The following is a 23,365-nucleotide window of genomic DNA, read 5'->3' on the forward strand; positions in this document are numbered from 1 at the left end:
ATGTGCTTCTTTATCACTCTTTAGTTTCTATTTAATGTATCTTAGAGATTAACAAATTTATTAGAGCATAAGCTTTCGTGAGCTACAGCTCACTTCATCGGATGCTGTAGCTCACGAAAGCTTATGCTCTAATAAATTTGTTAGTCTCTAAGGTGCCACCGGTACTCCTTTTCTTTTTGCGAATACAGACTAACATGGCTGCTGCTCTGAAACCTATTTAATGTATGTTCTTTTGGTTTTATTATCTGTGCAAATGTGAAACAAGAATTATCTGTATAATTCTAGCTGTTATCTAATTGGATTACCTCCTCCCAGAGTAAGATTAGGGATTGTGACATCTTCATGTGCTTTTCTTATCATATTAGACCCTTCCTGAAATTTCATACTGCATTAAGTCATGTTAACCTCTTTTTCTTTCTTCACTGACCCAGTTCTGACTGCAGGATACAAGTAATTCCCGTTAAATCAATCAAGGGAATTTCAGTGAATCAAGGGGAGTTACTCATACTTTGCGGTGGAAAAAGCAGGCCCCAGTAGCTTGATCTAAATTGAGATTATGAGCATAAAACTATACAGTACATGTCTGCAGTAGAGAGTTCTGACTAATTCATAGCTATATTGTTTGTTCTTGACATACACATTTCTTTTCCCTATGATATTTTGGCTTCATCTAGTCCTCGAAAAATAATTATGCAACAGTAAAGTCCCTGAATTTCCATCCTGCTAGTAAAAAAGGAGTTAGATTGTGCCATTTGGCAGAAACCAAATAAACCCAAATATCTTGGTAATTGTACTAGTTTCTTTTCTTGGTAACCTCAGGGAGTCAATCAGGCCAACTAATGTAAAATTAGGTGGTCTTGCCATTTCCCACCGTCCAGGAACTGAAATAATAGATATGAATAGTATTGGTTTGATTATTGGTTTTCTGAGGCATTAAAAATCCTTTTAAAACAAAAACAAAACAGCACAAACAAATGAAATCCCCATAGTAGAACCTCCACAAACACACAAGAAGTGTTCATATAGTCAAAGCCCTTTACCACTAAGAAAGGCAACCATTTAGAGAAAGTAAACCATTCTTCTTCTCTACAAAATTAGCCGATGTTTTGGGGTTTTTTTGCACATTTCTCACAGTAATAATCCTTTGGCCCATGTTTCATCTAAATAAATGACAAGAATGTTCATGAGGGAGCCAACAGAATTGAACACAACCTGATGAGCATGGAAATGTTCAGCAGTGAAAGCTCATTTGACTGGAGCGGTTATGTAGAAGAGAGGAACACAACTGATGTTAGTGGTCTTAGGAATCATCAAAAAAAAGGTGATGCTAGCAAGTTTTACATAAACCATGACTTGGAAGAGAGACAGTGGGGGGAAGGAGAAAAGAGAGAAAAAGAAAAGTTGGAGGGGGGTGGGGGACTCAGAGCTACCAGGAGGAAAGGGAGAAGAAAATTATTTAAATACTGTGCAGGAGGCAGTGAGCAGCTGTTGGCGGGTGTGAAATTGATGTCCAAGAGCAGGAACCAATGGTAGCTTTAAGTGGCTGAAATAGTACGCATCAGCATCCATTCTAGAGAAAGGAGAAGGTTGAATTTTTTTGCTAATTAAATGCAATAGATTTCATAGATTCCAGAGCCAAAAGGGACCACTGTCATCTAGTCTGACCTCCTGTATAACACAGGCCACAGAACTTCCCCAAAATAATTCCTAGAGATCTTTTAGAAAAACATCCAATCTTGATTTAAAATATGTTAGTGATGGAGAATCCACCATGACAGGTTAGTAAATTGCTGTAATGGTGGCTCATCATTAAAAAATTACACCTTATTTCTACTCTGAATTTATCTAGATTCAACTTCCAGCCATTGATGTTACACATTTTTCTGCTAGCTTGAAGATCCCGTTATTAAATATTTGATCTCCATATAGATATGTTCAGACTATGGTCAAGTCACTCCTTAACCTTCTCTTTATTATGCTAAAAATTTTGAGCTTCTTTAGTCTATCACAGGGATTGGCAACCTTTGGTACACAGCCCATCAGGGAAAGCCGCTGGCAGGCCGGGACAGTATGTTTACCTGCAGCGTCCACAGGTTTGGCCGATCGCAGCTCCCATTGGCCGCGGGTTGCTGTTCCAGGCTAATGGGGGCTGCGGAAAGCAGCACAGGCCGAGGATGTGCTGGCCACTGCTTCCCGCAGCCCCCATTGGCCTGGGACAGTGAATCGCGGCTAGTGGGAGCTGCAATCGCCTGAACCTGTGGATGCTGCAGGTAAACAAACCATCCTGGCCCGTCAACGGATTTCCCTGACAGGTTGTGTGCCAAAGATTGCAGATCCCTGGTCTATCGCTATAAGGCAAGTTTTTTAATCCTTTAATTGTTCTCATGGCTCTTCTCCAAATCCTCTCCAATTTATCAACAACCTTCTTTAATTGTGGACACCAGAACTAGACATAGGATTCCAGCAGTGGTCACACCAGTGCCAAATACAGAGGTAAAAACCTCTACTCTTCCTCGAGATTCCCCTATTTATGCATCCAAGGATTGCACTAGCCCTTTTGGCCACAGCATTGTGCTGGGAGCTCATGTTCAGCTAATTAGCCACCATGACCCCCAAATCTTTTTCAGAGATCTGCACAAGCTCTTGCTAGTGTAACATTTAATAGAAGCAATGCAAGGAAATCTGGATGAGAAACTTCTGCAAAAATGTCCATGCCCTAACATGTTTAATGCAATGACATAAATCATTTTAAGATGCCCAGTATAGAGAAGGGATCTCATTTACACTAATGGCAGACATAAGGACTACATATAGTGAGCATATAATTGGCAGTTGTTGGAATTATGTGAAACCGCTGGGAAGAAATCTTGCCATAATTTTAGTTATGCTAAATAACTTTATAAAGTTATAATTTTAGTTCATTTTATTTTACTTCTGAAAGTCAGGCTATTAATTTACTTTGCTCAATTGCCTGATCCTACAATGCAGCCCCACTGGGTTGGATACATTTGGAAAGTGTGCAGCGATTCTCCAGTTATAGTCACCATCTGCTACAGCAGTATTATTAGGGCATAAAAATGCCTTCAAGAATTCATTGCACACACCTTATTTTGCAGCAGACCAATAGGGAACATGATGTTAGTGAAAAGATATAGGCAGTTAAAACACCTCCACATTTCAGAGTCTAAAAAGTCATTTTATTTTTAAGTTAGTCCTAGAAATCAGAACATGTTGTGACAAAGAAATGAAAGTCTTTGCTTCATTTATTTTTATAAATATTAAGAAGGCTAGAGTCTCCTTGCAGTAAGATGGGAGGAGGGGGGGAAATTATAGCTATGTTAGGTAGGAATGTGGAAAAAAAAATCACCCTCCTGATCAACAGAGCCATCCATTTTACTGGCTAAGATGCCAGAGGCCTAGCTAACAAAATCCAAATACCAATTACCTCCTCCTCATGTTGAATTTGCATTATTACTAAAAGTGGGCAAAATATTTCATATGGAACCTCAAACCTCTCAAGCTTAGTCCTGCATTCAAGGCTCAATGCATTTGCAATTCTCAGCACTGGTGTGCAAAAGTTCACGGGATAAGGTTATTTCAACAGTCACATGATGCTAATTAACCTATCCCTTTAAATAGCCACTTCATCACCTCTTCCCAGCCCTATGATACCTCCTTCCCCAAGACATCTAAGATAAGAAGGCACATCTTGGGTTTGGCTGGGGTGATGGATCGATCAGTCTGGACCATGGGAGACGAGATCCTGAACATGAAACCTCATGGGAGCCTGCAGATGTTGACTCATTGCCATCGCCTGTGACCCAAACGGCAGAGTTCTGTTTGTGAACCCCTCTCTACACGGAATCGTTCAGATTTTTCCCAGCTCTACCCTGGAGACTCAATCTCACCTCGGATTTCATCAAGTTAAGATTTCACTTTGGCATAGTTACCATGATCAAATTACCAACCATGGCACAGTATCTATTCATTCACTCTGTACCATGATGGAAAAAACTAACAATATTTGATTTTCTGATCAAAATTAATCACCCTGGCTGAGTAGAATTTTTTTAGTTCATTATAGCTGTGCAAGCATAGAAGCAGACCCTCTCAGCAAGGCACCAAGTGTAACATGTAGTACGGTCTCCATTAATTAAATCTCAGCCATGTTGCTGGCTCCTTGGCTCCCATACACACTTCTGTTTTCCTGCCCCTCACATTGTCTAGCTCTGATACTTTACTTCCTTGCAGCTGCATTCTCCAGGCCCTCAAGATTTCCTTCCCTCTCTCCCCAATGTTCTATCCTCTTTTGTACAATCTCCTCCCCCTCTGTATTCCTTGCTCAGTCCATTTTCCCACTGGCAAAACGCCATCATACAAAATATGCTGGGAACAAGCTCTTCGCAGGGTAGGTCACTGCAAATGCCACAAGAATTTTCTTTCTTCCACACCCAAGCCAGGAAGCCTGCACATTTCCCTTGAAAGACATGGATATTAAATGGACTAGAAGCGAAAGAAGAAACAGTTGGGTTTGATCCAGGCCAAACTAACCTCCTTGGAAAGAGGCATCCTAATTCCAAAATATAAACATTTTCTCACCCACAAATTACACGGACAACCTAAGCAGGATGCAGAGTAGCAGCCGTGTTAGTCTGTATTCGCAAAAAGAAAAGGAGTACTTGTGGCACCTTAGAGACTAACAAATTTATTAGAGAATAAGCTTTCGTGAGCTACAGCTCACTGGCGATTGTGAAATGCTCAAGGAGATTAGAGATACTTTAAAAATAGAAAACTCCACAATAATGGAGGATTTTAACTACCCCCATATTGACTGGGTACATGTCACCTTAGGATGGGATGCAGAGATAAAAATTTCCTAGACGCCATTAACGATAGCTCCCAGAGCAGCCAGTCCTGGAACCCACAAGGGCAGAGGCAATTTTTATTTAGTTCTAAGTGGCCCGTAAGATCTGGTTCAAGAGGTGAATATAGTGGAACTGCTGGGTAATAGCAACCATAATGTAACAACATTTAATATCCTTATGGGTGGGGAAATACCAAAGAAGCTCTTCATAATAGCGTTTAACTTCAAAAAGGGGAAGTACACAAAAATGAGGAAGCTACTTAAATAGATATAAAAAGGAAAAGTCACAAGAGTGACATGCCTGAAAGCTGCATGGAAACTTTAAAAAAAACCCAGCCCATTACAAAGGCTAGTATTAAATGTATATCCCAAACAAAATAATAATAATAAGAACCAAAAAATGCCACCACAACTAAACAAAGAAAAAGACGCAGTTGAGGCAAAAAATTGGAAATCAAATCAAATCCTGCTGGGAAACATAGCAAGGAGCATCATGCTCTGGCAAGTCAAGTGTAAAAGCATAATTACAGGGGCCAAAAAAGAATTTGAAGAGCAGCTAGCAAAAGACAGTACCCGGCAAACTGGTTGAAACTTTCGTAAAGAACAGAATAATCAGACACACAGATGAACATGATTTGTTGGGGGAAGAATCAGCATGACTTTTGTAAAGGGAAATCACCAATCTAGTAGAGTTTTTTGAAGGGTTTAACAAACATGTGGACAAGGGGAATCTAGTGGATACTTGGACTTTCAGAAGGCTTTTGACAAGGTCCCTCACCAAAGGCTTCTAAGCAAACTAAGCAGTCATGGGATAAGTGGAAAGGTCTCTCATGGATCAATAACCAGTTAAAAGACAGGAAACAGAGGGTAGGAATAAATGGTCAGTTTTCACAGTAGAGAGAGGTAAATAGCAGGGTCCCACAGTGATCTGTGGTAGGAACAGTGTAGTTCAGCATATTCATAAATGATTTGGAAAACAGGGTAAAGAGGGAAGTGGCAAAATTTGCAGATGATAACTATCTTCTGCAAACTTAAGTAAGTCCAAAGCAGACTGAGAAGAGTGGGTGTCTGGTCAAGAAAATGGCAGGAAAAATTCAATGTTGATAAATTCAAAGTAATGCACATTGGAAAACAATCTCAGCCATACATACAAAAATGATGAGGTCTGTATTAGCTGTTCCTACTCAAGATAGTCCTCTGAAAACACCCACCTCAATGTGCAGCAGCAGTCAAAAAAGCTAACAGAATGTTAGAAAAGGGATAGATAAGACAGTAAATATCCCGATGACACTAGATCAATTCATGGTAGTCCCACACCTTGAATACTCCACACCCTATCTTTAAAAAGATGTATTAGAATTGGAAAAGGTACAGAGAAAGGCAACAAAAGTGATTAGAGGCCTGGAACTATGAGGAGAGATTAAAAAGTCTGGGATTATTCATCTTGGAAAAGAGATGACTGAGGGAGGATATGATAGAGCTCTATAAAATCATGAATGGTGTGGAGAAAGTGAATAAGAAAGTCACACAACACAAGAACCAGGGGTCGCCCAATGAAATTAATAGGCAGCAGGTTTTAAACAAACATAAGGAAGTATTTCTTCACACAACACTCTTGTAGAACTCATGGCCGGGAGAAATTGTGAAGGCCAGAAGTATAACTGGATTCAAAGAAGAAATAGATAAATTCATGGAGAACAGGTCCATCAATGACTATTAGCCAAGATGGTCAGGGATGCAACCCCTATGCTCTGGGTGTCCCTAAGCCTCTGTCTGCCAGATCCTGGGTCTGGACAACAGGGGAAAGATCACTTGATAATTTCCCTGGTATTTTTCCCATTCCCTTTGAAGCGTCTGGCACTGGCCACTATCAGAAGACAGGACACTGGCTAGATGGACCATTAGTCTGACCCAGTATGGCTGTTCTTTTGTTCAAGTTCATTCTCTAATTAGAGGTCTCCAATAAAGATAATCTTGCAACCTTATGTGGAGACTTGGGGAGAGAGGAAGATCTTCAGGCATAAAAGGATCGGCTTGAACTGACTCATGGTCTGGCAGCAAAGGGACCAGACCATCTGTCCCAGAGTGACCCCAGCCCTTATGGAAGGATTGGAAGAGACTGTGGGATACTAGGGCCTCACAAGGGAGATGTTTGTTAGTAAGTATGGAGGAACTGTTTTTTTTATGTTGTCTCTGTGATGCTTTTGTCCTTATATAAATGTATGCTGCCGAGGAAGAGCTGTGTGGTAACTTGTAACAGCTGGCAGTACATTCATAGCCCTGGCACAGAGAGCAAAGCCTGGGTGTTAGCCATTAGGCTGACTGGCTTGCTGGGGATACTACACTATATGGCAGGGGACTGTGCAGCCTTAAAAACCCCAGTCGGAAGGGTCCCTCCCTGCCCAGAGACAAGTAACAGCTGGAGTCCTGAGACCTGACTGGGCACACCTGGAGCGGAGCATGGGGGCAAAATACAGGAGGTTTGACCCTGAACCTGTGACACTGATGTGAACAAGAGCAGAAGACAACAGATTGTCTTTACAAAAATCTATTTTTCCTCTTATTTTGGTGGATTCTGAGGCTGTCGTACCTATGTTGCCACTCCTTGTAAACATCACTGGTACTATATACGCTCCACTTCGCTACTGTGGAGTAAATGCAGAGACATGTCAGTGCAGCTACTTCAGATGTAGGCTGGCGGAACAGTGAGCAGGATGTGGCTCCCAGCCAAACCTCCAGCACTCTGGACTCTACTTCAGTATAGGTTGCCATGATAAAAGATCACAAGAAGATGCGCGACGATGAGGACGTCTAGTTAGATAGCTCATGAAAGACAGGCCAACTTTCAAGTGACACTCACCAGAGACAGGTTTCAGAGTAGCAGCCATGTTAGTCTGTATCCGCAAAAAGAAAATGAGTACTTGTGGCACCTTAGAGACTAACAAATGTATTTGTGAGCTGTAGCTCACAAAAGCTTATGCTCAAATAAATTTGTTAGTCTCTAAGGTGCCACAAGTACTTCTTTTCTATTTGCAAATATAGACTAACAGGGCTGCTACTCTGAAACCTGTGCTATGACAAGGGCTCTACTCATTGCTCAGATAGCACCTCTTCCTGGCCATGCTGGGGAATAGCTTGAGAGGTCAATGCTTCTTCCCCAGTTGCACACCATCTCTCTACCTCTCTTTCTGGGTCTCCAGTCCCTCTCTCGTTCCACAAGTTGCTGCTGCTGCTGCTTCTTTGTGAGAGCCCGCCGACTCTCCATCTGCATTTTCCCTTTCCAGGTATCAAAGTCTTTCCCCTCACCAGCAGTTCTAGGCAGTCTTCCTGTTCGCTACCTTGTAGTATCACTCCCACAGTGGCTGGCAGAGGAACCTGAGCCCACCTTCTACTCTGAGTTCTGGCTCAGGGACCATTTAGCCATCAGTAAGGGTATGTTCCCTTCTAGACCTTAGTACCTTTCCCACCTTCCCCTCACTCTGGGCTTGCCAGCCCAAACGCCGCTCCCTTCTCTCAGGGAGTGACTGCAGACTTTCCTAACAGCCCCTTCTGCTATCAGCTTCCTGCCTCTATAAATCCAGCCCAGCTCCTTCCCAGTCAGGGGGTTGCTTAAGCCTCCTGATTCCTCTCAACTGTGGCCTGTTTGGTTAATTGGCTCCCTTCTTAGCCTACATTAACCCTTTCCGGACAAGCGTCAGGGTGAACACCCCCATCGCATGTGCATAAAGTTAAATATGCACATAAGTCTCTGCAGAATTGCAGATAAAAAAAACAACAGTCAGAAATGTGTGTGTGTGTGTGTGTGGTGGGGGAGAGCTTCTGAATTACACTGGATGGAGCCGATTTAGGGCCAGATAGCTGCTGGCCTCTGCATGGGTGCATGAGGTAGAGGACAATGCTAGGACTCTTCCCTCTTATCCCATCTTCTCCAGGGGCCAGCCACACTCATCCTCCTGCTTTGTCCTGAGTGCAGAGACTGGTTCCTGCTAGCAAGCCGGGGGGGGGGGAAGGAGAGAGGGGCACAAACTACATCAAAAGTGGCAGAGGGCTGTGGGGGTAGGCCCACGACACCACTCCCCTTTCTGCCAGTCAGCAGAGCTGCTGCACAAGGGACATCAAGCTGTGCTCCGTGATGTCTGGAATAGCAGGCTGCTCTGTAGGTCAGAGAGCTCTGGGAGGCACTTACCTCCTTGTGTTCCTCATCTTGCTACTCCTGTGTACCCCACTCCTTACTTAGGGCTGTGGCCAAAAGCCGTTGCAGAGCCCATAGGAACGTATGGCCTTCATTGTAATTTGGAACTTGCTGTTCATTTCTCTGTGCCTGAGGGCAAATACCAAGCAAAATAAAGGTTCTGTAAAGCATGGGCTCATCACTATTAAATCAGATTTGGGGATGAGATCATGTCTCCAAAAGAAGTCTGTCTAATCAGGGCTTTTCAGAGCAAACCTATTATTTCTAGACATGTTCTGCCTGATTCAACCTGCTCTCACTACTCTGGGGTGGTGGGGTGGGTGTGGGGGCACGCTGGTGCTGTTTTTTCATTTCAGTACACACAATCCACAGGAGAGCAATGCAATTGCAAAAGACAGAGATTGCTTATATTAATCACTGTGGGGTATTTACTACCCGAGGTTTCGATCCCACTGGCATTGAGTCAAAAGCAGCTCCTTTGGGGGCCGGGGCAGGGCCATGCAATAGTAAAGGAAGAATGATGACCACTCACTTCTGTGGGCTTAACATCTGGGGAAGTCGTTTTCTTCGTGATTTCACTGAAAGACAAGCTGATAGCCAAGTAATCTTCCTTTTCCTAGAGGTGTTTTCATCAAAGTTTTCCCCATCGCCGTTACCTCCTGAGTCACGTTAAACCAAAGTATTACTCCCCTGACAGCACTTTTTAAATTGGAGAGGCTAACAGTACAATATTAATTTTTATTTGGGGGGGGGAAATTAAGATATTTTGTTTTTACCTTTTCCTCCTCACTTCCTGGCACCTGTAGACAACCACACAGATCCTGTTGGACTGACCAGACCAGGAAGCTATGATAAGGGGATGCTGAAAGCTGTGTGAGGTGGAGAAAGGAAGCGAACATAGGGATACTCCTAGGCTAGGCCCAGTTCCTCTCCTCTCATGGTAAAACGCACAGGACAGGGCTCTGAGGAAGAAGATCTGCAAGGGTCCCCTCATGGAGGTTCCCCCACATCTTTCGGGGTTAGGTTTTTTATTTATTCTCCACCTCCTGGAAAAGGCCATGGGACTCTCCCCCAAACACGAGTGATCCCCAGGGTTCCAGGAGCAATCAGGGCCATCCACAGGGAGGCCTTGGACTCCTGCACTGGCGCTAGTCCTTATGGCCATAGCTGCTCCGGGACGTCCAGAGGGAGGCTGCGCAGCAGTGATAATACAGACTGAGGGCTTTGTTACCTTCTGTGGGCAATCTCCAGTGGCCTGAGGGTGAGAGACTATGTGGATCCCCTCTTGGCCCCAACCTGAGCCCACCCATCCCCACTCCCACCTGGACTCAGCTGTGCAGAGGAGAGTCCCTTCACACAGTGCTTTGGGATGATAGCACTTCTGAGGCAGAAAGACGTCCTATTTGGGGAGGGTCCCCTCTATAGCCAGACCACTATCTGGGCCTTGGAGCAGAGCTGGAAGCTGAAGCTAGTAGGTGGGTCCGGGGAAAGAAGAAGCCACAAAGAGAGGTGTGAACTCACAACAGGGCTGGATGGGGACAGGGAGGGGGCTGAGCAAGGCCATGGAAGCTGCAGAGCGAGAGCCAGTGAAGTAGCAGAAGGGTGCTCTGAAGGAGGAGTGGGGAAGTAGGTGTGCTGGGAAGCCCTATCTCTGCCCCATCACAACCTACTCCCAAGGCAGACTCAGGCATCTGCACAAGGCTTGCACAGATCCATCACTGATTCTAGCTCAATGAGTAAAATTGTGATTAGATTATTAATTATTTGTAATATGACAGTACCTAAGAGCTCTAGTCCTTGACGAGGACCCTATCCTGCTAGGGACTGAACAAAAAGGCAGTCCATGCCCCCAAAAGCTTGGATATCTAATTACTACAAGGAGGAAAGGTGCAAGAGCAAGCTGCTGTATGAATGGCAATTAAATAAGCAAAGCATACACTGGACACCCTGCAAATATGGAAAGTGTAGCTTGTAGCAATACTCTTCACCATGTCCCCAGCTGGAGATTCTTCAGGAAACCTGGACCCCATGTTTCAGTACTCCAAAGAAGCTTTCCCTCTGTGGGTATGTCTACACTGCACACTGAACCTGGGCTCCGAGTCAGGTTTGAGTCCAAGCCCCAATTCTGTCCACACACTCGGGTCAGCAAGCTCTCAGGACCGTGTTCCTAGGACCAAGCTGGGTGCGAGCCAGAGCCTGAGTCCCACTGAGACTCAGGTCCACACTGTCATTGTGCAGTGTGGACACAGGTCAAGCTGCAAACCCAAGTCAGAAGTTCTGCACAGTGAAGTGTGGCCGCGTTAGTATAGCTGTCAGACCTGGGTTCAGCTATTGTAAACTGGCTTCCAATGCAGTGTGAACGCTCAGGTGTGGGCTTGGAAACACTGACTGCACAAGCCTGGCTCCCACAGGGCCAGGCTTAGTGTGCTGTGTAAACATACCCTGTGATAATACTGTATTGTAAAAGTTTCAGAGTAGCAGCCATGTTAGTCATTTGCAAAAAGAACAGGAGGACTTGTGGCACCTTAGAGACTAACAAATTTATTAAACAGCTCACTTCATTGGATGCATTCAGTGGAAAATACAGTGGGTAGATTTATATACATGGAGAACATGAAATAATGGGTGTTACCATACACACTGTAACGAGAGTGACCACTTAAGGTGAGCTATTACCAGCAGGAGAGCTGGGGGGGGGGGACCTTTTGTAGTGATAATCAAGGTGTGTCATTTCCAGCAGTTGACAAGAACGTCTGAGGAACAGTGGGGGGTGGGGGAATAAACATGGGGAAATAGTTTTACTTGTGTAATGAACCATCCACTCCCAGTCTTTATTCAAGCCTAATGTAATGGTGTCCAGTTTGCAAAGTAATTCCAATTCAGCAGTCTCGTTGGAGTCTGTTTTTGAAGTTTTTTTTGTTGAAGAATTGCCATTTTTAGGTCTGTAATCGAATGACCAAAGAGATTGAAGTGTTCTCTGACTGGTTTTTGAATATTATGATTTTTGATGTCTGATTTGTGTCCATTTATTCTTTTACGTAGAGACTGTCCAGTTTGAACAATGTACATGGCAGAGGGGCATTGCTGGCACATGATGGTATATATCACGTTGGTAGATGTGCAGGTGAACGAGCCTCTGATAGTGTGACTGATGTGATTAGGGCCCTATGATGGTGTCCCCTGAATAGATATGTGGACAGAGTTGGCAACGGGCTTTGTTGCAAGGATAGGTTCCTGGGTTAGTGGTTCTGTTGTGTTGTGTGTGGTTGCTGGTGAGTATTTGCTTCAGGTTGGGGGGCTGTCTGTAAGCAAGGACTGGCCTGTCTCCCAACATCTGTGAGAGCGATGGGTCGTCCTTCAGGATAGGTTGTAGATCCTTGATGATGCGTTGGAGAGGTTTTAGTTGGGGGCTGAAGATGATGGCTATTGGTGTTCTGTTATTTTCTTCGTTGGGCCTGTCCTGTAGTAGGTGACTTCTGGGTACTCTTCTGGCTCTGTCAATCTGTTTCTTCACTTCAGCAGGTGGGTATTATAGTTGTAAGAATGCTTGATAGAGATCTTGTAGGTGTTTGTCTCTGTCTGAGGGGTTGGAGCAAATGCAGTTGTATGGTAGAGCTTGGCTATAGACAATGGATCGTGTGGTGTGGTCTGGATGAAAGCTGGAGGCATGTAGGTAGGAATAGCGGTCAGTAGGTTTCCGGTATAGGGTGGTGTTTATGTGACCATTGCTTATTAGCACCATAGTGTCCAGGAAGTGGATCTCTTGTGTGGACTGGTCCAGGCTGAGGTTGATGGTGGGATGGAAATTGTTGAAATCATGGTGGAATTCCTCAAGGGCTTCTTTTTCATGGGTCCAGATGATGAAGATGTCATCAAGGTAGCGCAAGTAGAGTAGGGGCCTTAGGGAACGAGAGCTGAGGAAGCGTTGTTCTAAGTCAGCCATAAAAACGTTGGCATATTGTGGGGCCATATGGGTACCCATAGCAGTGCCGCTGATTTGAAGGTATACATTGTCCCCAAATGTGAAAGAGTTACGGGTGAGGACAAAGTCACAAAGTTCAGCCACCAGGTTTGCCATGACATTATCGGGGATACTGTTCCTGACAGCTTGTAGTCCATCTAAGTGAGCTGTAGCTCACAAAAGCTTATGCTCAAATAAATTTGTTAGTCTCTAAGGTGCCACAAGTACTCCTTTTCTTTTTGCGAATACAGACTAACACGGCTGCTACTCTGAAACCTGTCATTTGTGTGGAATGTTGGTGTAGAGGGCTTCTCCATCTATAGTGGCCAGGATGGTGTTTTCAGGAAGATCACTGATGGATTGTAGTTTCCTCAGGAAGTCAGTGGTGTCTCAAAGATAGCTGGGAGTGCTGATAGCATAGGGCCTGAGGAGGGAGACTACATAGCCAGTAGCCAATCCTGCTGTCAGGGTGCCAATGCCTGAGATGATGGGGCGTCCAGGATTTCCAGGTTTATGGATCTTGGGTAACAGATAGAATACCCCAGGTCGGGGTTCCAGGGGTGTGTCTGTGCAAATTAATTTAGGCTTGAATAGAGACTGGGAGTGGATGGGTCATTACACAAATAAAATTATTTCCCCTTGTTTATTACCCCCCCACCCTCCACTGTTCCTCAAACGTTCTTGTCAACTGCTGGAAATGGCCCACCTTGATTATCACTACAAAAGGTTTCTTCCCCACTTCCCCCCGCTTTCCTGCTGGTAATAGCTCACCTTAAGTGATCACTCTCGTTACAGTGTGTATGGTAACACCCACTGTTTCATGTTCTCTATGTATATAAATCTCCCCACTGAATTTTCCACTGAATGCATCCAATGAAGTGAGCTGTAGCTCACAAAAGCTTATGCTCAAATAAATTTGTTAGTCTCTAAGGTACCACAAGTACTCCTTTTCTTTTTCCTGTATTGTACAGCTTCCCAAACTGTCTTGAGCCCTGAACATAGTAGCAATTTTTCCCTCACTGTCAGAACGGTTCTATCCGTTATAAAGGAAGATTTGTTAGTGAATGTTCATAAATTTCTGAAGATGTAAAAGAGCCCTATCATTGCTACATATTTATGAGTAATTATTTTAGTTGTGGCTTTATGTTGTTACATTAAGGCACCAGCGCATGACAATATCAATTTGATTTTTAATCATCCTTACTTTTCTTCAAACATTTCAGCCCCCTGCAGTTGATCTTTCTGACCTCTGGACAGTTCTTACATGCCTCAGGCGGATTTAGGTCCCGACCCTGCAAGTGCTGGGGCATAGGCAAACTTCTGCCCCTATGCAGAGCCCCACTGGCTTCTCTCTGGGTGGGAAACAGTTTCCCATCCTATGAGAATTTTCAAGATTTTGAAATATTTTCCTTTCCTGAACTGGGACAAAGTAAAAATCTCAAAAATGTTCATAAACCACAAATCTGACTTCATATCCAGTGGTCCTCCCAGGTGGACCCAGTTGCAGGATTGGGGCCTTAGTGATGCCATCAGTTCTGTAAACTCAGGAACCTTGTTTGTTTTCAAATTGCCTACCTCACAGTCTCAGACTATCTGCTTTTTCTTGGGGGGGGGGGGGAGGAGGGAAGCACCAACACCATGGCACTGCTCTTCTGGAAGGAAGAAGTGTTTCTATGGATATTCATGTTCACTCATAGAACAATGATAACGTTATTCCTTACATACTGCTCAATGAACCATCTAGAATACTCAAGACCTGATCCTATGATGTGCCATACACCCTCAGCCATTAGGCTCCTGTAGCGGGACATAAGTAACTTCTATAGGCTTCTGTGGAAGCCAAGGTGCTCAGCACTTCCCAGGACTGGGTCCTTAGCAACCTGAAACCAATCAAAAGTCAAATGTGCCCATCTGAATAATAGAAAATTTAAAAAAACTCTGCATGACAAGTGATCCCTTTAAAAGGAACATTAGAAGCCTGGCAGGCATTCAGCTGGCATACTCGCACAGAGTGGAGAAAAACACCACTTAGCTAGTGATGCATAAAGGGCATATCTCAACAATTTCCTTCTTGAAAAATCCTCTTTTGGAATCATCTAAGTACTATTTTACTAATAAATCCATCAAAATCAGCTGTGTACAACACATAGCTGTTAGTCCCAGGTTTTGAATGAATTCAGCATCTGAGCCTCCAGCCAGAGATTTTGTTGGTAAGGTCAGGCTCAGAATGAAAATAGTTTGGCATTTCATTGGTTGCTATGTTTTCTCTCCCGATCCACATAGGTTGTCTGTTGGCCAAAATCTTCCTAAATGTCTCATGACCCATTTTGCGCTCCGGAATTATTTTAGTTGTCAGGAGCCTTTTCTACCTCACACCCAAAACTCCATTCACAATTCCCATCCATATCTTCTGAGTTGCTTCTTCAACTCCTGCTTTTGCAGACACGTGGTTTTACCCCTTCAAGATGTGAAGTTCCCAGTCTTCAACTTCTACAAAGAAACAGTGAAGGAACAGCATTTAGAGCCCACTCCACTCCAACTCTGTTCAAAGGGCACAGACCAGAGTCCCGCAAAGCCTGCAGGGGAGCCATGAGAAATGCCTAATGACTAGGGTGACCAGTTCTGTTTTTTGGGACTTTTTCTTTTATAGGCGCCTATTACCCCCCCCACCCCGTCCCGGTTTTTCACAGTTGCTATTTGGTCACCCTACCAATGACTACAGATGCAAATGAAACCTAAGAAGCCAAATATGACACAGGATAAGCCATGGCTTTGCTGTAAGCTGGATTGTGCCACCCTCGCTCCCACTAATAATACCATACATGAGGAATAGTCCCATTGAGTTCAGTGGGGCTGTTTGCAGAGTAATCTGCTACTGCACATGGTTAAAGGAATAGAATTTGCCTGTAGCATTTGTTGCTTGCTGAGCCCTCTCTGCTTGCAGGGATCTGTTTCATTCCTCAGTTAGACTTATCTCATTACTTCTGTTCTGAATCCCATTATTTCAACTGCTGGCATGCAGTTATCCTGACTGCAGTCAATTTGCAAGAGGAAAAATAAAATGTAAATGAAAAAAACCAAAACCACTGACACGGATGCAATCTCAGGGGACAGAGTAAGTGAGCTGTAGCTCACGAAAGCTTATGCTCTAATAAATTTGTTAGTCTCTAAGGTGCCACAAGTACTCCTTTTCTTTTTGCGAATCTCAGGGGAGAAGTATAATTAAGGAATTGGACATAAATAAATGGTTTGCTTAGGTATCAGAAGTCAGGAGGAAATAATAAGAGGGAGAACACAGTTAGGAGAAAAAATACCTCCATAATTGAATTATGACAATGGGAAACATTTTGTCTGAAAAATATTTAAAAGCAAATATTTAAAACCTGTCAGCAGGAGAGATTCTGGAAATCACTGATCAGACAAGGGCCCAATCCTGTTGTCCTTACTTAGGTGTGTAACAAATCTTTAATGATTTGACATTGATGACTGACTCATGTTGTAAATAAAAGATGTCTCTCGTGTATCTTATAATTAACATAGCCGTCTGTGGAAAAGGGACAGAAGGAGAAAACTACATTTTCAGGATTTGAAACTCAGTTTCTCCTTTCCTGGGGGTGGAGGAAGGAGAGAGGGAATCAGTGATGCTTGACTTTCATAAAAGAGAAGAAAAGTTTCTAAATTACCATGGGTCTGATCCTGCAAGGTGCCGAGTGCCCTCATGAGATCATGTCGTCGTATGTCGAGTCTGCTCTTGCAAACCTTTCCCCACATGAGGTTCCCAATGACTTTAGTGGGACAGTTTATATGAATATGTGTTTGCAGGACCGAGGCCTGAAGTCAACACAGAAGCAAACTAAAATATTAGTTGCATTGATATACCATGCAGAGACAGTTTCCAGGTACATCTATTGAACAGGCTGATGGTGTTCTAATTGACTTACGTGCAAAGCAATGGAATCCTTTAGCTGCTGAATAAAATATTGTACAAAGCTGATCTATAAGATCCTCCACTGTTAGGGTGAACAGATGTCCCGATTTTATAGGGACAGTCCTGATATTTGGGGCTTTGTCTTATATAGGCACCGATTACCCCCACCCCCATCCCGATTTTTCACACTTGCTTTCTGGTAACCCTATCCACTGTACAAGCTCCATTGTTATATCTGAATTGATACAGTGCATGCCAATGCTATTGGTGCTGTGATATTTCATTTGCATTACTCTTTATTTATTGAGTTAAAAATATAAAATCCATATTGAATTTAAGCTAAGTCTTTAAGTACCTTATTATGTAGGCCAGGCCCAGTCTAAAGAGCTGGAGGTGAGTTCTGATTAGTGAGACAAGTACGTGTTTTTTTCCCTAACATTCAAACACTCGCATGGAGTTTGATGGAAGAATTGTTCTGGAGTTGGGGTTGGAAGGCAGAGAGAAAGAAGTGATTGGTGGTGGTAGGGATGAGAGGAAGTGCATAAATAGCTCTGGAGTCTCCTGGAGCTTCAAAGCATAAGCCATCCTCATATACTCAACAGCACTAAGCATCTCAGGAGAGCTTTATGTACAGCCAATTGTCTCCTGTGACACCAATTTCTGAGGTTGGATTTTCTCCTCTGTATCTTTTAGCTCATTTAGTTAAGTAGGAAACAGCTCACATCAAAGAAAGAAACAGACACAAGGATCAAGAAAAGGAAGATAAACCCTATCTGATGGGTGCATTATAAATGCCTAGGATAACAGTAGTCAACCCATGGAATATTTTCAAAGAATCCAGGCTTTGATGCCTTTGGAGTCCAAGGACTTCAGTTTTTTGAGTCATCTCCCACCATTGTATTTCATGGTTTCTCAAAGGAAATAAAGAGGCACCAAAACCAAATCCCTCACTTTTAAATGTGCAGCAGTAATTTCTGAGATGAGTCGCTTTTAGAGACTGAAGTAAACAAAAAGTAGCAAGTATGGGAATTAAAATGCCCACCGGCACTTTGCTGAACTCTTGTGAGTCCTGAAGCAATTTTATCTAGCACACAAAAGGGGGCTTATAGCTTGGCTTTCCTGCAGTGCAGAAGCACAATAGAGGTATTCAGTTATTCATGTTCCCTAATCTGACTCAAAGAAGAAGTGACAAAACAATTCTGATGTGCACTTTTTCAGAGACGGCTTGTCTGCTTTACTGCAGGTATGTGACAGAAGTGCAGTTAAAATCCTGGCCCCATTGAAGTCAGTGGGAATTTTGATGCTGGATATGTCTACACTTCGAGCTGGGAGGTGTGATTCTCTGCTGGAGGAGACATACCCACGTTAGCTCTCATCAAGCTAGTGTGCTAAAAACAGAACATAGCCACAGCAGTGCAAGCAGCGGAAGGGGCTAGCTGCCCCGAATGCAAATTTATCATCTCAGACTAGCAGGGACTTGAGGCGGCTAGCCCCACCCACTGCTCGTTACTGTTATGGCTACATTCTATTTTTAGCACACTAGCTTGATTAGAGCTAGCATGGGTACATCTGCTCGAGCTGAGACTCACAGCCCCAGCTTAAGGTTCAGAAATATCCACAGACTTCAGTGGGGCAAGAATTGAACCCTGTATTTTTAAGAGCTTAGAGAACTAGTGTTCATGTTATTCACACAGCTGATCCATGGCCACATGAGCTCTCAGCCTTCATGCACAAAGAATCCAGGGCCTTGTGATTCAAAATGCTCCTTTCCACTAAAAGTCAAGGGTAATGAAAGTTGCTGTATAAGTGCAACAAATTATTAATAGCTGTAATACTGTAGTAGTAAGCCTTATGGATACTCCACCAGACCATCCACGCACTCTAGAGGAGGTCTGATATGCCAACCAATAAAGACTACATATATACTAGTCTGTATGCACAGTATCATCAACTCTTCCTGGTCCCACCTGCTCAGCACAAACTAAACAACCAAACACTGTAGAACAGAGGAAATCATGGGAAACTGCTTGCCAGAGACTATGAAGTTAGTTAGTTTCCATCCTGCTTGCATAATAATAATTAGAGTTGAGTGGGGAACAGTTTCCCATCCTATGAGAATTTTCAAGATTTTGACATTTTTTCCTCTCCTGAACTGGGACAAAAAGTCAAAATCTCAAACATTTTCATAAACCACAAATCTGAAAACATTTCAGACTGAGTCAGGCTAAATGTTTTGTTGAGATAATTTTGAAATGTTTTGACTTTGTCCTTTTTAAACTATAAATGAACTTAAACTTTGAAGCAAAAAATCATTTCGACCCACACAATGGAAACCTTTCATTTTCAAAATGTTGAAAAAGGACCTTTGGACAATCTTGAATTTTTTTGAAACAGGAAATTCATCAAAACCAACCCTTTCCTGCAAACAACTTCAGTTTTGACAAGTCAGCATTTTTCAAATGAAAAAATGTTTTGTCAAAAAGTTTCTAACCAGCGCTGAAAAGAACACTTAAGCCCCATCCATCAAACCCTTACACTTGTCCATAAATTTACTACTGCGTGTAGTCACATTGATTTGGCATTGATTACACATTCCACTTTCACAGTGTAAAATAAAGCATGTGCATATGTATTGGCAGGATCCAACCCTTACATAGCACTTTTCACCTTCAAAGCCTTGTGTATTTATGAGTTCCCATAATACTCCCATAAAATGGTAATTTATTAAACTATGGGGCAGGTGGGTGAAATCCCAGAGTGATAGTGTGCAAGGGATAACATCCAGCATTTAAAAGTGAGGGTGAAAGGATACAATGGTAATATTTCATTCATCTGATCAGGGAAAAGTCACAATTTAATGTGACTAAGGCAGTCAGATACCAGCAATAGGTATATAAGCAGTTTGCAAATAAGCTCATGCAGGCCACAGCCCATTCAAAACAAGCACTACACTGGAGAAAACCAAAATTCATTCACGTCATTCATGAAAGTGAGAATGTGCCACCAAGACACACAAAAAAGGAAAAGGGAAAATAATAAGGTGCTAAAAATACACACCACTTGTCAGGAAGGAGAGTGGAACCTGCAGAAGTCAGCTACAAAATAGCCACCTAAAGGCAGCAGCTGCTCATTTCTCCTGGATTTAAAGGCCCAGCTGTGAGAAGAGCATGATGGGAATTGGGGAAAGGCTCTTCGAAGAGGGTGAAGCCATTCTGGACAGCCTGGTTGGTTTCCAGTCACTCAGAGCTCCCAGAAAAGGGGCTGAATTCTCACCTTACTGAGGGCCAGGAAGCCAATGGAAGCTTTTCCCAGCTGCAGACTGTTGTGTTTGACACAGTGACATCCTTTGATATTTTGTTTCTGTAATACAAAATCCAGCTATTTTCTGCACATCAGCCACTTCCAGATAAAGTCTCCCCCTCCCCCCATCACAACTATGAACAGTTCCCCCAGCACTAGCAAATGTATATAATTGGCTCTATCTCTAGTAAACAGTCAATGTGTTCAGAACAGCGATGTCATTATAAATTGGATATCTATTTATATCCCATTTGTAGTGGTACAGTACCGCTGTCCTGGACATGTTGGCTTTTTACCAGAGTTCAATTTTACAGCCAAGTTCAAGGGTGAGGACAAGCTTTTTATTTTCTTCTGCTAAGCAGAGCAGGTTGAGCAACAACATTTATAATTTCTGCCTAGGACAACAGAAAGAGTTAACCTGTTATTGCAATCAGTTAGTGGGAAGTACTGTTTGAAATACGCAGTAGAGAACTTTTAGTGCATGCCAGCAGGGTCCACGTAGGCCAGTTAGTGGTTTAGAGGGGTGTACATTGTAGTTGGCACCAGCGTGTCACACACTATGTAGACAAGACTTAAGTGTTGTTTTCCTCCTTTGACAGATAGGGGAAGTAAAGCAAATAATGAGTGAGCTATCCAAGGCCACAAAGGGAGTAAGTATCAGAGTGAGGATTAGAATTCTGGAGTACCTGTGGCCAAGGCATGGGCCCAAATTTGTTCTCATTCAAGTCAATGGAAGAAGGAGCAAGACCCTATGGCCTCCCATCTTAATAGAATTGGTCATAGTAATTTAATAGCAGTTGAAAAATTCTTCAGTTCAAACATCACATATAAAATAGCACAGCCTGCTTCTGAATAATGTAGGGAGGAAACTAGTTCTTACCTCTCTCCACACAAGTGAGGATCACACTGGTAAATGCTATTGGTAGCTCAGAAACACTCACTTTAAATTAATAAAACTTTATTTTATTTGAAATTCATGGTTCATACATGCAGAGAATATGAAGAACGCTGACCTCAGCAAAATGCCCAGTTCCTTGGCTGTGGCCAAGGAGTGAACAGCACAACTTAGGAGGGGGACTCAGAGGTGGCTCTCTCAATCCTGGGTGGGTGAGCACTGGGCCAAGCCCCTGGCATGTTATAGCCCTGAGGTTGCTCTAGAAAATATAGCAACATGCTCCCTAAAGCTTTCTAAAACTGCCTAGCAGAATGATTCAGGAAAAGTTATGAGGGAGAAAAAGGCTTTTTAAGTCTTGTTAAAACACAAAATTTTCTCAGCCTATTGGTCCTTGCTGTTAGCAACCAGTCCCCCTGAAGTGGTGTTGGAAATTATTTAATGGCTAGTGTAGACAGGGCAAAAATCCTGCTCAGCCTCCATTATAGCTAGCATGCTTAAGCCCAGCAGTTAAATGGTTCTCAGCCCCAGTTCCCGGGACGTGTTGCTGACTATAGTTATCAGCTACAGATCAGCTGCCTAGTGCAATCAGGGTCTTAGAGAACAGTCCTCTCCCATGATATAGCAGGCCTCCGTTTTCTTTGTACCACCTGGGTTCCCAGCTGGTTCACACGTCATCTCATTCTTGCTGCCAACACATTTATCTGAAATTAAAATTAAACCTTCCATTTGGTTTCAAAGTTTCCATACTCTTGTTCTTAGTTTCTGGGGCAATGATTTATACGTTGCTATTTCCAGAACGTGGAATGCCCATTTCACCTAACATTACTCCAGTCTTTCCAGTTAACACCATGCTTTCCATTTCTCCATGTCCAACTCACTTAACTGGGTCCACCTGTGTAGTTCTCACTGTAGGATCCGACTGAATCTCCGAGCAAAACATCCTCAGGACAGTGACCTTTGTCACAATTTAGGCCTTTGGAGTACAATGTAATGTTATGGCATTCATAAACAATAACCATTCTCTCTATTTCTAACACTTTGGGTTTCTAGGTCTCCAAGAAGGTAATCTCTACCTTGAACATTTCTCTCTTATTCTGTAGCTGTCTTGTCTTTTCCCTGCCCACGCGATTCAGACAAGACATAACTCAAATGGGATAGAAGGAAATGAGATTCACTCTCTGGAAATAACCCGAGTTTTTATTTAATCTAGATAAATATGTGAGAAGGTATTATGGACTAGTAGTCTGGCCACAGGACTCTTTAATTCTAATCTTGGCTCTAACAGTGGCTCCGCTCTCTCTGGGGACGTGATTCTCTGCCTCAGTTTCCCCATTCATTAAATGGCATGATAATTTTTCACCTCTTACCAGACTGCTCAGACAATTAACTAGCTAATGATTACAGGACATACGGGAAAACCCATCATTGCTAAAATAAGGATTAGAGGTTGGCAAAAAAAAAATTTCCTTTGAAACTTTCATGGGGGTGGAGGGGAGATTAAAAATTCAGAATTGGTGATACTGGAGCTTTTCACAAATTCATGTTGAATTTGCTATATTGTTTCAGTAAAAAACAAAACAAAACAATCAAAATTGAAATGTTTTGACATTTTTCCAAAAAAGAGTTTTGTTTAGAAATTTCATTTAATTTTTTTAAGTAAAAAATGCTCAAAAGCAAAAATAAATATTTAATTTGGCTCAGACACTGCACTTTGTTCAATCCAACATTATTAATTATTATTATTATGATTACTTTTTGGAATTGCTGGTGAACAGAAAAATCCATTATTCACACAGCTCCTTAATGGCAGGACAGTCTATAAACCCACTGATATGGTAGTGCCTGAAGATGTAATACTAAACACTCAGCATATGAATCCGTTAGCAAGCGCCTGGAAACAACAAACAGCGTTGTGCAATAAACTTAAATCAGGACTGCAATCAAATAAAAAAACATGAGATTGTGCAGCTCATGCTAAATTTGGTCATGTCATTAACTTCAGTACAGTCTGTTTAGTTTTTTGATTTTTTTAAACTGGAAAATAAAAGTCAAAGTCTATCTCAGTCTAATGTACCTGAAATCGAGACGTAAGAAGCAGTTATGATCACTGAAAAGCAATAGATTTTCGACCTTACTTCCTTTCATTCAAAGAGAAATCTATATTTTAAGGAGACTTAAGTTTTAATCAAAGCTCTTCTTTATGTTTGTCAAAGGCAGGAAAAGTG

General features: G+C 42.7%; 1 long non-coding RNA gene across 1 annotated transcript in view; it reads right to left on the reverse strand.

Annotated features, from left to right (window-relative positions):
• The window catches only part of LOC119861747, a 91,542-nt gene extending 71,369 nt beyond the window's left edge, over positions 1 to 20,173 (reverse strand). The window contains exon 1 of the long non-coding RNA XR_006274137.1: positions 20,003 to 20,173. This is a non-coding gene — a long non-coding RNA (uncharacterized LOC119861747). The remainder of the gene's footprint in view (positions 1 to 20,002) is intronic.
• Between the last annotated feature and the right edge of the window lie 3,192 nt (positions 20,174 to 23,365).

The sequence above is a fragment of the Dermochelys coriacea genome, chromosome 9 (assembly GCF_009764565.3).
Source record: "Dermochelys coriacea isolate rDerCor1 chromosome 9, rDerCor1.pri.v4, whole genome shotgun sequence".
NCBI classification, from domain to species: domain Eukaryota; kingdom Metazoa; phylum Chordata; order Testudines; family Dermochelyidae; genus Dermochelys; species Dermochelys coriacea.